Below are 12,095 nucleotides of genomic sequence, written 5' to 3' on the forward strand. Positions count from 1 at the left end.
ACAACCCAATTGCTGGGTTTGTCCCTATTTTACCCAGCACTGGGTTGTATTTAACCCAGCATTTTTTAGAGTGTATGTACTGTAGTTTACAAATTTTAAAATGTTTCACATTTTCAGCCTTTTCAAATGTGAGATTTTTGAGGTAATCGCACATTTGAAAAGCCTGTGTTTCTAAGTTGGCTTATAGTAGTCTATTTTCACCATATTACCTTCTGGGTTTAGCACGCATACAGCCGAAATACACGTTGTGCAGAAATTCACAGCTATACTTCCGCTAGGCAGCAGTGTGAATACTGTAACCAGAATAATCACCTGCTGATAATGTATGCTGTGTGAAACAGGTCTCACAGAATTTCCTTCCCAGTTTGTCTGCTTTTTCTCTAGTCTTGTCTATTGTAATCTTACATTCAACCACTTAGTGGTTTGAATAATTACGTTTTATTGGTTTAACCTTCTCGTCTTTTCCCCTGTCTTGTATTTCTGGTTGTATTTGTGAGTAATTTCATTTAACCCAGCATTTTTTAGAGTGTATGTTTATACATTTTAAAATGTTTCACATTTTCAGCCTTTTCAAATGTGTGATTTTTGAGGTAATCGCACATTTGAAAAGCCTGTGTTTCTAAGTTGGCTTATAGTAGTCTATTTTCACCATATTACCTTCTGGGTTCAGCACGCATACAGCCGAAATACACGTTGTGCAGAAATTCACAGCTATACTTCCGCTAGGCAGCAGTGTGAATACTGTAACCAGAATAATCACCTGCTGATAATGTATGCTGTGTGAAACAGGTCTCACAGAATTTCCTTCCCAGTTTGTCTGCTTTTTCTCTAGTCTTGTCTATTGTAATCTTACATTCAACCACTTAGTGGTTTGAATAATTACGTTTTATTGGTTTAACCTTCTCGTCTTTTCCCCTGTCTTGTATTTCTGGTTGTATTTGTGAGTAATTTCGTGTTTCTTCCGAACCTGTCAAAGAAAAAAAAAAAAAAGGCCAGGATTCACAACTTTGAGTTCTCCTTCTTTGTTTCCCCTTCCTTCGTTGCTGTTGTACTGTAATGTTGTGTCTGTACCAGGACTGGAAATTCTACCTCTCAAGAGACAAGGTAAGGTAATTGAATGACAGCAACCTGAACATCTGCATGCATGTCATGATATCCAGTAAATCTTCATATTATAACATATCATAACATAACATAATATATCATATGTATCAAATAATACATCATAACATATCAAGTAATATATCATGTTATATCCAGTATATCATAATATCCAGCCAAATAAGCAAAAAGAATGGAGATCAGTGTGCTATTTATAATATGAATGTTCAGATTGCTGTCATTTAAAAACACCATGAAAATTCTTGAGGAATTTTCTTTTCTTATGTTGATGTATTGAAACATGATGGGATGTGTAGAAAATCTTCTCCCTTATTTTAAAATAACTAATAGACTTTTTAACCAAAAGGTTCTCAGGAAAAGAAAAAATGTTGGTTGGGGCAAGTTGTCACATAAACGCTAGTATTTAGTACAATTAATTACAATATTTACTGACCAAAATAAGCTGTTTTAGATTTTTGTGTGTGATGTTTTAGATTTTTGCGGTTTCATTTTTATTCATTTATTTTTATTCCCTCACAGTTGATGTACTGTTTAAATTTTGCTGTATTCCTAAGAAGTGTGACAAACAAAAGTTACAAAGTTCAATGTGTGTTCACTGAACTATATCTTTTGGAGTAATAACAGTTAAATGTAAGGCATATGACAATACAGAAACTGACTTTAAATAAACCTACTTTAAGAAATATTTACCAGAGTGATCATTGTGACAACTAGCCCTGGATTGTTCCCCTATTCATACATTTAGGATGTGTTTGAATCTGCATATTTAAAGCAAATCAAGAAGGAAATTGTCATTGGTGCAAATATCATTATATGTCTTAGATATTATCTCTTTTTCACTCAAGGAAGTTTTTCTGCCTCCACTTCAAATATATCATATTTTGTTCAGCGTTTTATCAAATGTTTTTCAATACATAGACTACAGTCATGCATGTTTTTTCCCCCCTGATGTTCTGACAATGTACCATGAATGTGGATTCTCTCAGGCATCAAAAGGAGATCTAAGGTTCCCGGTGTTATGATTACACAGTACATTGAGGAACTTCCTGAGGGGATGACAACTCCAGACTTCACACGTAAACCCATCGCTTTAACCATTCAAGAAGGTAAGCACATTAAAAGAGAAGAATCTACAAAAGTGAAATCAAATATGATTGGAGTTGACACTTGAGAGCTAAATGATCCTGGGTGTGAAATTAACAGGCTAGGAACACATACAGAGGATTACCATACAGATTTACTGCCCTAAATGTCTAAGCTGTGCAGTTACACCAACTGAACTTACGCAGTAGAGGAGTGATTCATCAAGTACACTGCTCGTCCTCCAGCTTTAACATGTAACCATGGCTATATATGCACCAGGGAAAGAAATATTACTATATTAAAATACTGTAGCATATATCCCATTTCACGCTAGTTTGAAATGCTCAGCGCAAGACCACAAATGCGTAATGTATACTTTCATTTATGTTTTTAATGACATTTCAAGCTATGAGTTTTTGTCCTTTATTCTGCCTGTATCTAAACCATTTGACTTTGCCAAAGTGTCTACTGCTTTACAACTAAGAGGATCTCTTGAAAAACAGAACAATGTCAGCCATGTTAACTATTTCTAATAAGCAATAAAGAAAATATGGTATGATTTTACAATAATGCATTAACTAATATAAATGAGCAATACATTTGTTATGCTAATTATTAATCTTTATTAATGTTCAACTGTTCATTGTTAGTTCATGATAACTTCAAATATCCATCAAATAATATTACCGGATAAAACGTTTGATTTTAATAATGTATTAGTAAATGTTGAAATTTATATCAACAAAGATGAATAAATGCTTTTCAGGTATTTTTCATTGTTATTTCATGATAACTGAAGTAGTTAACTAATGTTAACAAATGAACCCTTATTATAAATATTTTTGTGACCTACAATACATTCACTACAATTCAAAAGTCTGGACACACCTACTTATTCTGTATTATTACTATTTTCCCCTTTTCATAAGAATAGCAAAGTCATTAAAACTATGAAGTATTGTTAGTTTAATATTGCTGTTGTACACTCTGGATATTCACTCAATCAACTCCACAAGGTGCATCCTGGGACGCATTTCAAATAGTCAATATGTATATATATACAGTATGCTGGGCACTTGTTAAATTATTAACATGTTAGTGTTGTATAGAAATTCACACATAGGCTGTTTATAGGTGTCTACAAAACTAATTTCAAGCATTTAAGCATATACCATCAACCATTTTTCACAATGGTTTCACAAACATAAATTCAGTTAAGTGTGTCCAAGCTTTTGAGTAGTAGTGTACTGGAACACATTCTCTGATAAATGTTCACAGAATTCAAAACAAATAAGATTCCTGTAAAAGCAGCAATTAACAACCCACAAAGCATGTGACACAATAAATAAGATAAGAACAACTTTTTTTGAAAGCCTTTTAAGTTCTACTTATATATCTACTTATATATATATATATATCAAGTCTATAACAACTTTCATTTTCGTGAATCAGGAAAACTAGCCATTTTTAAAGCCAAAGTGTTTGGAAACCCAGCACCCACTGTAACCTGGCATAGAGCAAAAGGAGAAATGAATAATCCCCAAAAGTTCCAGAACAAATATGACCCCACAACTAATGAACACACTTTGGAGGTATGCACAGGCTTTTAGCCTCACTTTTAATCCTCTACTTAACATTTAAGGTGAAGTGTGTAATGGTTTAATTTTAAAATACCTTCTCATATCCCAGATTAATGTGAAGAGACTGTCTAAGTAGGATGATTCCCGCAGAAAGTGCAAACTCATACCGTCAGAGCATTGCTTGCTTCAGTTGTTTGAGCAGCCCAACACAGCAACATTGTCACAACCAATGGCACAATTTTGGGACAGGACTTCCTGGTTGCTGGCCAAATGGGAGAGGGTGGGGGGAGTGGTCAAGAAATCTGTTTGGAATCAGTCATTATTATTCTCTTTGGCAGCTCAAACATTACACACCTCACCCTTAAATGTTCATTTCATTATCACCGTCTTCCGGTTATTACCCAAGATTCACCAACCCAACCTATTTTTCTGATCATTTAATTTTGCAGATACCTAAAGTCAGTGGTGATGAAGCTGACACTTACAAATGCTATGCCTCAAATGAATATGGAAAAGCTGTTTGCACTGTTGTCCTAAATGTCATTGAAGGTAGGACACACGTCTTAAAAACCCTACTTGTTTATGTGTTACTTTAATTACTAAGTTCTTATTCTATCCACACAAAAAGTAGAACTAATACTAGAAAATAGCTGCAAACACAATATTTTCTTTTTCTTTTCAGTTGGATTCAAAAAGGACAAAGAAATGCAAAAGGCTGAAGGAAGTAAGATAATTGTAACAACATTTTGGTAGCTGATTTTCTTCAGTTCATCATACAGGAAAAAGATTTAATGGGATACTTGTGACATTTAATATGGCACACACAAGCATTCACTTTCTTCTGTTTGTTAATTGCATTTTGCAGCTACAGCGGGTGACCCTACAGAGTTTAGAAAGAGGCTCAGGAGAAGGTGAGACATTTGTTTCCATTACATTACACATTAATGCCCTGTCATCAGCAGTGCAGTTTCACATTAGGCTCTATTTGTACGTCTGATTCTTGCCATAGTTAATTAGCCCATCTCATATGAAAACATCAGTCACATTAACCCAGTTAAATGCTAGCATTTGGCCTGAAGTTCATATTTGTCATTACAATCTTCTTAAAGTGCTGGCAAAAAAGCTGAGAAAAAGGAAGGTGACATTGACGACTCTGTGTGGGAATTGCTGCTGAGTGCTGAGAAGAAAGACTATGAACACATTTGCATCGAGTATGGCATCACTGATTTCCGTGGCATGCTGAAGAAATTGGTCGAGATGAAGAAGGAAAGAGAAGAGGAGCAGGCACAGGTAAAGAGCTGCCAAAATGACAGAAGGTTTCTCAAAGAATTGCTTTCACGTGTTCATGACTGGATGCACAAATCTGGAGACCAATTGTTATGTACTGTTTGTCTCACTGATTTAGTTCATCCAACATCTCAGTAATCTCAAGCCCATTGAGGTGAAATCTGAGGAGGGTGCAACCTTTGAACTGGAAATGGAGCTCAAAGACCCCAACAGTCGCATTTTTCTGTATAAGGTGAGAACTGTGAATCAGAGGATGTGAAATACCAATGAAAAAAGGTGTGACAGGTACATTAGATCAATGCTAGTTACACACAATCAATGGCTCTTACTGAGCTCTCATCGTCTGTGATAATCGACAAACAGCCACAACTGGTTCACATCAGTATTATTTCAGTATCATTGAGATACTATTATAGTTTTTTGTAATTAGTTTTTTTATTTTAGTTAAAGTTTTAGTAATTTTGTTGTAATTTGTAATTTTAGTATAAGTTAAACTAAATGAAGATGAGAAATATTGCTTTGGCAACTAGCTGAAATAAAAAATATGTTTAAGTTTTTTTTCTGTTTTATTTCAGTTAATGTTTATTTTATTTCAAGTAATTTTTTAATGATTTTTATTTTAGTTAACTATAATAACCCTGGTTCATTTACAATAATATCTGAAAAAGCACCCAAATATTTAAGAAATTTTAACAGTAAAATCATGGCGGACATAATTGCGCTCCATCCAGTGCTTCACGCTTCAGTATAGTAGGTGGCATCCTACCATTAGACTGAATTCACCCAGCCGGAAATGTATTCAATTATTATGACTTATTATGACTACACTCTAAAAAATGCTGGGTTGTTTCAACCCAACTTTGGGTGAAATATGGACTAACCCAACCGTTGGGTTAAATTTTTACATTAAAGTTTTAACCCAAAAGTTGGGTTAGTCCATATTTGACCCAAAGTTGGGTTGAAACAACCCAGCATTTTTTAGAGTGTACAATTTGTTTAGCTGGATAATGACATATTAGACCACAATAACCACATAACAAACAAAGATGATTAGTTAACACGCATTTGCATATGGCTATGAAGGTTAATTTTATCATTTCAGTACATTACTTTGACATTGCATATTTTGCAAATTAAAAGCCTGTTTTATATAGGCCACACAAAAGATACTGCACTTGAGCTACCTATTCAGCCAGCACTATTATGAGCACCAGTCTTAAAGGTAGGGCCGTTTCTAGCCATTTTGACGCCCTAGGAGAAATCCTTATTGCCCCCACCCCCCACATTAATTTTATTACATTTGGATACATACTTAGATATTATCAATGACTACTTTTTGTCTTTATCTGTTGTTGTTTTGTTTTTTTTCGGTTGTTGTTGTTTGAAACGTTGATTTAAAGTGTCTGTTTTTTCCATTATTATTTCAGTCAAACCTATAAAACCCTTAGTTACCCCAAACTACATAAAAAAGCTTGATCAGTCACATAAAAGTAATCAGAATGCAGCTACTTATTCCCTTTTTACTCACTGGCGCATGAACTTCCCCTTTAACGCAACGCTCTGCCCTCTGCGTATGACGTTGCTCCCATTAAGCACTGTTAGAAGTGAATGAATTGATTCAGCATTTCAACACTTCCATAAGGATGCATTCAATTCAACAAAGCGGTTTAATAAAGGATGTGTTGATCTTGTGAATTAGCAAATTTTACTATAGTAATATTTTTAATTGGCCGTTAAAGTTTTATATGGGAATATTACGCAACACACCGATCCTTTAACAATGCATTGGTGCAAAACCGCACACCTTTTGGACCAATTTTGTAGCATAATTTCTCGACTGCCACAAATACTGCCTTAACAAAATACTCACTTTGTGTACGTTTTTACTGTACTTATATTTTAAATTGGCCTTTGAACTTAAAAAAAAAGCGTTACTTTGCCAAAGCAGTGACAGAACCCATTGATCTAACAGTGCTGTTGAGTGCTCTAAATGCAAACTTTGCATGCAACAATCCGGCAGCAATTGACAGCGCTCTGATCCAATGGCTTAGAGGCATCGTCAGATTAACAGCACTCTAGCCCAATGATGTTGGGGGATCCAGTGGGGGCAGCCATCATATTTCAGGTTGGCGGTGCCACACTTTATCCCAAGCCTGCTAAAATGTAGTGCCAGTATGTGCGCTCATTGGCGCCCCCTCCTGCTGGTGGCACCCTAGGCAACCGCCTAGCTTGCCTATGTCTAGAAACGGGCCTGTTTAATATGGTTTTTTGTCTTATTTTTCTATGTGCATCATGAACAGTTATCACAGTTACTCTTTCCCTTTTGTTCAGGACGGTGTCATGATTCCATACAGCAAAGATGTTGAAGGCGAATTGAAGCACTGTCTAAAACAAGTTGGCAAGAAGTATATCTTCACTGTTAAAAATCTCAATCCAGAAGATGCCGGAATCTATCAAGTGGATGTTGAGGGTGTCAATATCTTTTCAACGGATTTCAAGGGTAGGTTTTTTTACAGCACATTTGTCTGTTTGTCAGTTAACCTCCTGCTGAAATGACCAGCACGAATTCCCATGCCTGTCTACGTTGCCTTGGAGTTTCTCCAAAGCTGGTTAACCAACATAAATGCACATCTACACTGGAAGTGAGCTATGCACCATTATGCCCCAAAACGAAATCGATCCCATTATAATCAATAAAGCTGTTGTCACGGTTCGATTGTCACAAAAGCGCACGACGAAGAAAAATGTTAAGAATCAGGGATTTAATGTAGAATACACAGGAGACCTAGTAAACCACAACCAAACATAAATGCAAACCAAGACAGACAGAGACTAGAAGGAACATATAAGGGTATTCAAACAATGGGACTAACGAGATAATTAATAAAACGGAACAGAATGACGTAATTAAGACAACTAAGGAAAACTAGGTCAAAGGAAAACTAACAGAAAACCACAGACACAGTTGCAGCTGTCTACACTAGAAGCATCTGTTTGGTTGCACATCGGACAGTTACATCAAAGTCAGCATGTGATGTTTCTGGTCTGCTAATATAAATTGCCTTTTGCTTTTAGACGTGTACACAGATACACATATTTCCATTGAAAATAAAGCAAGTTGTGTTGTTAAGACGCTAGTTAAGAAGCCTAGTGGAGACACCAGCATTCAAAACCAGGTCTTTTCAGCAGTGCTTTTACAGAATGCATAATGTCATTGACTGAGGTGTGTTTATCCATATTTAACACAGTTCCCCCCGTGGACTTTGCCCTGAAGATTAAGGAGGTGACGGCCCAAGAGAGAGAGGATGCCATCTTTGAGTGTGTTTTAACTCAGCCCATTAGTAAGATGGTTTGGAACCTAAAAAATACACCTCTCTTTAACAATGACAAATATGAGATTACGTGTTCAGAAGATAAACTGATCCACTGTCTGAGAATTGTTGATTGTATGCCTTTGGATGCTGGAATCTATGCTGCTATAGCCGGCATTAAGTCTTGCAGTGCTTGGCTGATTGTAGAAGGTAAGTTCAACTTTTTTTTTTTCACTTAGTAGAAATAAGTTATGTCAATGAATGAAACATGTAATCAAATTAAATACATCATGATGATTAATTAAATTAATTGCACATATATTTGCACATCACATTTACAATACCTGTATGAATTTCTTTTTTTCTGCTGAACACAAAATCAGATGTTTTGAAGAATGTTGGTAATTAAACAGTTTCTGGTCCCCATTGACCTATTTTTTCAAGTTTTAAAAAAGTAAAAAAAATAAAAACATTACAAACTATGACTTTAAAGTCAGTATATCATGTTTTACTTCTGTAATGCATTCTTTTTATTTTAAACATTTGTACTACATTCTGTAATTGTATTAACATGCTTAAATTCAATAAGCACTATCTGAATCTGTTTGAAATATTGTTTCCACAAAAGCTGACAAAGACCCTGCAACAAAGGGGAAGAAGAAAGCCCGTAAAACCACTCAGGCAGGTGGTGGTGGTGAAGACTTGCTGAAGGTTGCTGCTGAGCAGGCAGAGAGGAACAAGAAGGAGATAGCAGAAGCTTTGGAGGCTGCTAAGAAACTCCAGGCTGAAAGAGAGGCAGCAGAAGCTGAAGCTAAAGCCCGAGCTGCAGCTGAAGCCGAAGCAGCAAAAGCAGCAGCACAGGTGGCAGCAGCTGCCGCGCAGGCATCGTCAGATTAACAGCACTCTAGCCCAATGATGTTGGGGGATCCAGTGGGGGCGGCCATCATATTTCAGGTTGGCGGTGCCACACTTTATCCCAAGCCTGCTAAAATGTAGTGCCAGTATGTGCGCTCATTGGCGCGGCAGGGGCTGCAGCAGCTGCTGCGATGACTGCACAGGCAGCTGCTGCGGCAGCGAGTCTTGGGAAGGCTGAAGCTGCAGGTGGAGTTGGAGGTGGTGCTGCAGCGGTGGTAGGAGCAGTAATGGCTGCAGGAGCTACAGGTACTGGAGAAGCTGGTGGAGCCGGACAGGCTGATGGAGCTGGAGGTGCCGGTGGAGCTGGAGGAGCCGGTGGAGCCGGAGGTGCTGGTGGAGCTGGAGGAGCCGGAGGAGCCGGAGGAGCTGATGGAGCTGGAGGAGCCGGAGGAGCTGATGGAGCTGGAGGAGCCGGTGGGGCTGGAGGAGCTGGAGCTGCTGGTGGGGCCGGAGGAGCTGATGGTTCTGGAGGAAGCGGTGGCATGGGAGGAGAGGGAGGAGATGGAGGAGACAAGAAAAGTCAAAGAGCAGGACCCCTTGTACCAGAGAATGTCGTAGGTAAGAAATTATACAAGGAGACGTTAAATTGATCTATTCTATACAAATTCCTTCTCACTTTTATCTCTAATTTTAAAAATATGTACTGTAACATTGCAGCAGTGTTTGGTTCTTACAGAAAACATACAGTCTAGCAAAGCAAGCCAAACTTTCATACAGTACATATACGGTATTGTATATACAAAAAACAATGCCATTAAAAGTAAGATGTTTTAATGTTTTTTAAAGAACTCTCTTATGCTGACCAAGGCTGCATTTATTTGATTTCAAATATAATAATAATTGCAATTTTAAATAATAATAATAACAATAATAATAAACATTTCTTATGATTATCACTGTTGTTTGCTGCTTAAAGTCCGTGTAAAGCAATATAAAGCTGTTTTGTAAATTATCGCAACCAGGTAATATGCATTTACGTGGCAAAGGCATAGCTAGTTAGCAACCTGTAGGCTGTAGTAACTAACGGTAATGACAGTTGTCTAACTAGCGATTGAGCGGGCAAACCACTGATGCTAATGCACTCTAGTTATTAGGTGTGTTCGACTTAAAACAGCCGATCGGTGTATGGCATCAAAGTACCGTGAGAGTGATTCGAAAGCAAGTCGTCTGCTCTCTATAGCTCTCACGGTACTTAATCGAGACATGATTTCAGCCTTGCCCAAAAAATCCTGAAAACAAAAATGATGAAAAACTATTTAACTCCACATTTCAGTACTACATAATTCAGAGTCTTTGTAACGTGTTTCAGCAATACATTTCTAACATTTATAATGTGTTTAGAAACAATTCTCTGAATTGCTTTTACACAGACTTTAATATTTTTGTGATTCATTTTTCAGGATTCTTTAATGAATAAAATATTCAAAAGAGTAGCATTTATTTGAAATAGATTTTTTTTTGTTTTAAAACAAATAAAATTCTTTACTGTCACTTTTGATCAATTTAATGCATCCTTGCTAAATAAAAGTATTAATTTATTGGTGTGTACAGTGAATGTAAACAGTTTATATATGTATATACTCATTCATTCATACACACTCCTACAGCAACTATACTGATACCTGTTTAATTATCTTCCCAAATTTTATATTACGGATACCTTTTTACAAAACTGTTATTGCTTATTTTGAAGTGTCAGCATTCAACAGGTTTTGTAAAAGAGCTTTGGTTTTGTGCAACATCCTTGCACAACTTTCTGTTTGCTTATAAGCTGATGTTATTCTGCGCATGCAAATGCAATCATCACAGCACCTATATCCTAGAGGTGTTTTAGCTCAAGCGGGATACACACACAACACAATCAAAGCATTCCACATCCTGAGCTGATTAATTCACACTTTACATCAAAAATCATGATAGGAAGCTCAAACACACCCAGCACAGTTCCAGATGTGAGCATGGAGCGTTGTAAACAGGAAGGGGAAGCCGAGGGCTGTACTCGTGTAAGACAAGGCCCACTGATACCAGACACAGTGACTGGTAAGAGTGTGGGATGAACACTAAATCCAGCTCATCTGTATTAAAATGCTGTGCAGTGATTACAGAAACTAAATAGTTTACTAAATTAAAAAGTGTCTTTTCCATTAAACATCAACAGTAACACAAATAGCTTTTACTTGAATGATCTATTGATCATGAGAAAGACATTTCAGGTAACATTAACAACCTATTTATTTATTTTTAATAAACACTGATTTATTAAGCATGATTATTAATCAGTGATTAAGAGTGATTAATATATATATATATATATATATTTTTCAGCTTAATGTGCTTCTCGGTTTGTCTGTCTTAATTGTTAGTTTGTGTCATTTATTTGTTCATGTACCTGTATTGTGGTGTTAGTTTGTCTGTTTTTCACTGTCGGTGTGTAACGTTTCAAATGTTGTTGTGATTGTTTGGCTGTCTGTGGTGCTACGCTGGGTAGCCCCTCCCACTGTGAAATCGCATTGGCCATATATCGAGCTCTCCATAGTTGTATATTAAACATCATGTTCTCAATGGTTGTGCAGCAGAGTCATGCAGCATTTTTGTTCCAGTTTCTGGTAAATTTAAAAAATATATAATTCTTAACATTAATGCATTTTCCTTTGTTGTGTAATTACATAAAAACAAAAACGGTGCACAACATAACAATGTAGCAGCTAATCGGAATATTTGATGTTTAATACAGAGCTTTGTGGAGCAGGATTTTTTTAACCAATGAGATTTTATTGTGGATGGAATTACCCAGCAT

General features: G+C 36.6%; 1 pseudogene; it reads left to right on the forward strand.

The window, feature by feature from the left end:
• Positions 1-12,095, forward strand: part of LOC107708173 (immunoglobulin-like and fibronectin type III domain-containing protein 1) — a 32,399-nt pseudogene that overhangs the window by 10,124 nt on the left and 10,180 nt on the right.

This window comes from Sinocyclocheilus rhinocerous, unplaced genomic scaffold, assembly GCF_001515625.1.
Source record: "Sinocyclocheilus rhinocerous isolate Xijiao unplaced genomic scaffold, SAMN03320098_v1.1 scaffold113, whole genome shotgun sequence".
In the NCBI taxonomy this organism is placed as follows: Eukaryota; Metazoa; Chordata; class Actinopteri; order Cypriniformes; family Cyprinidae; genus Sinocyclocheilus; species Sinocyclocheilus rhinocerous.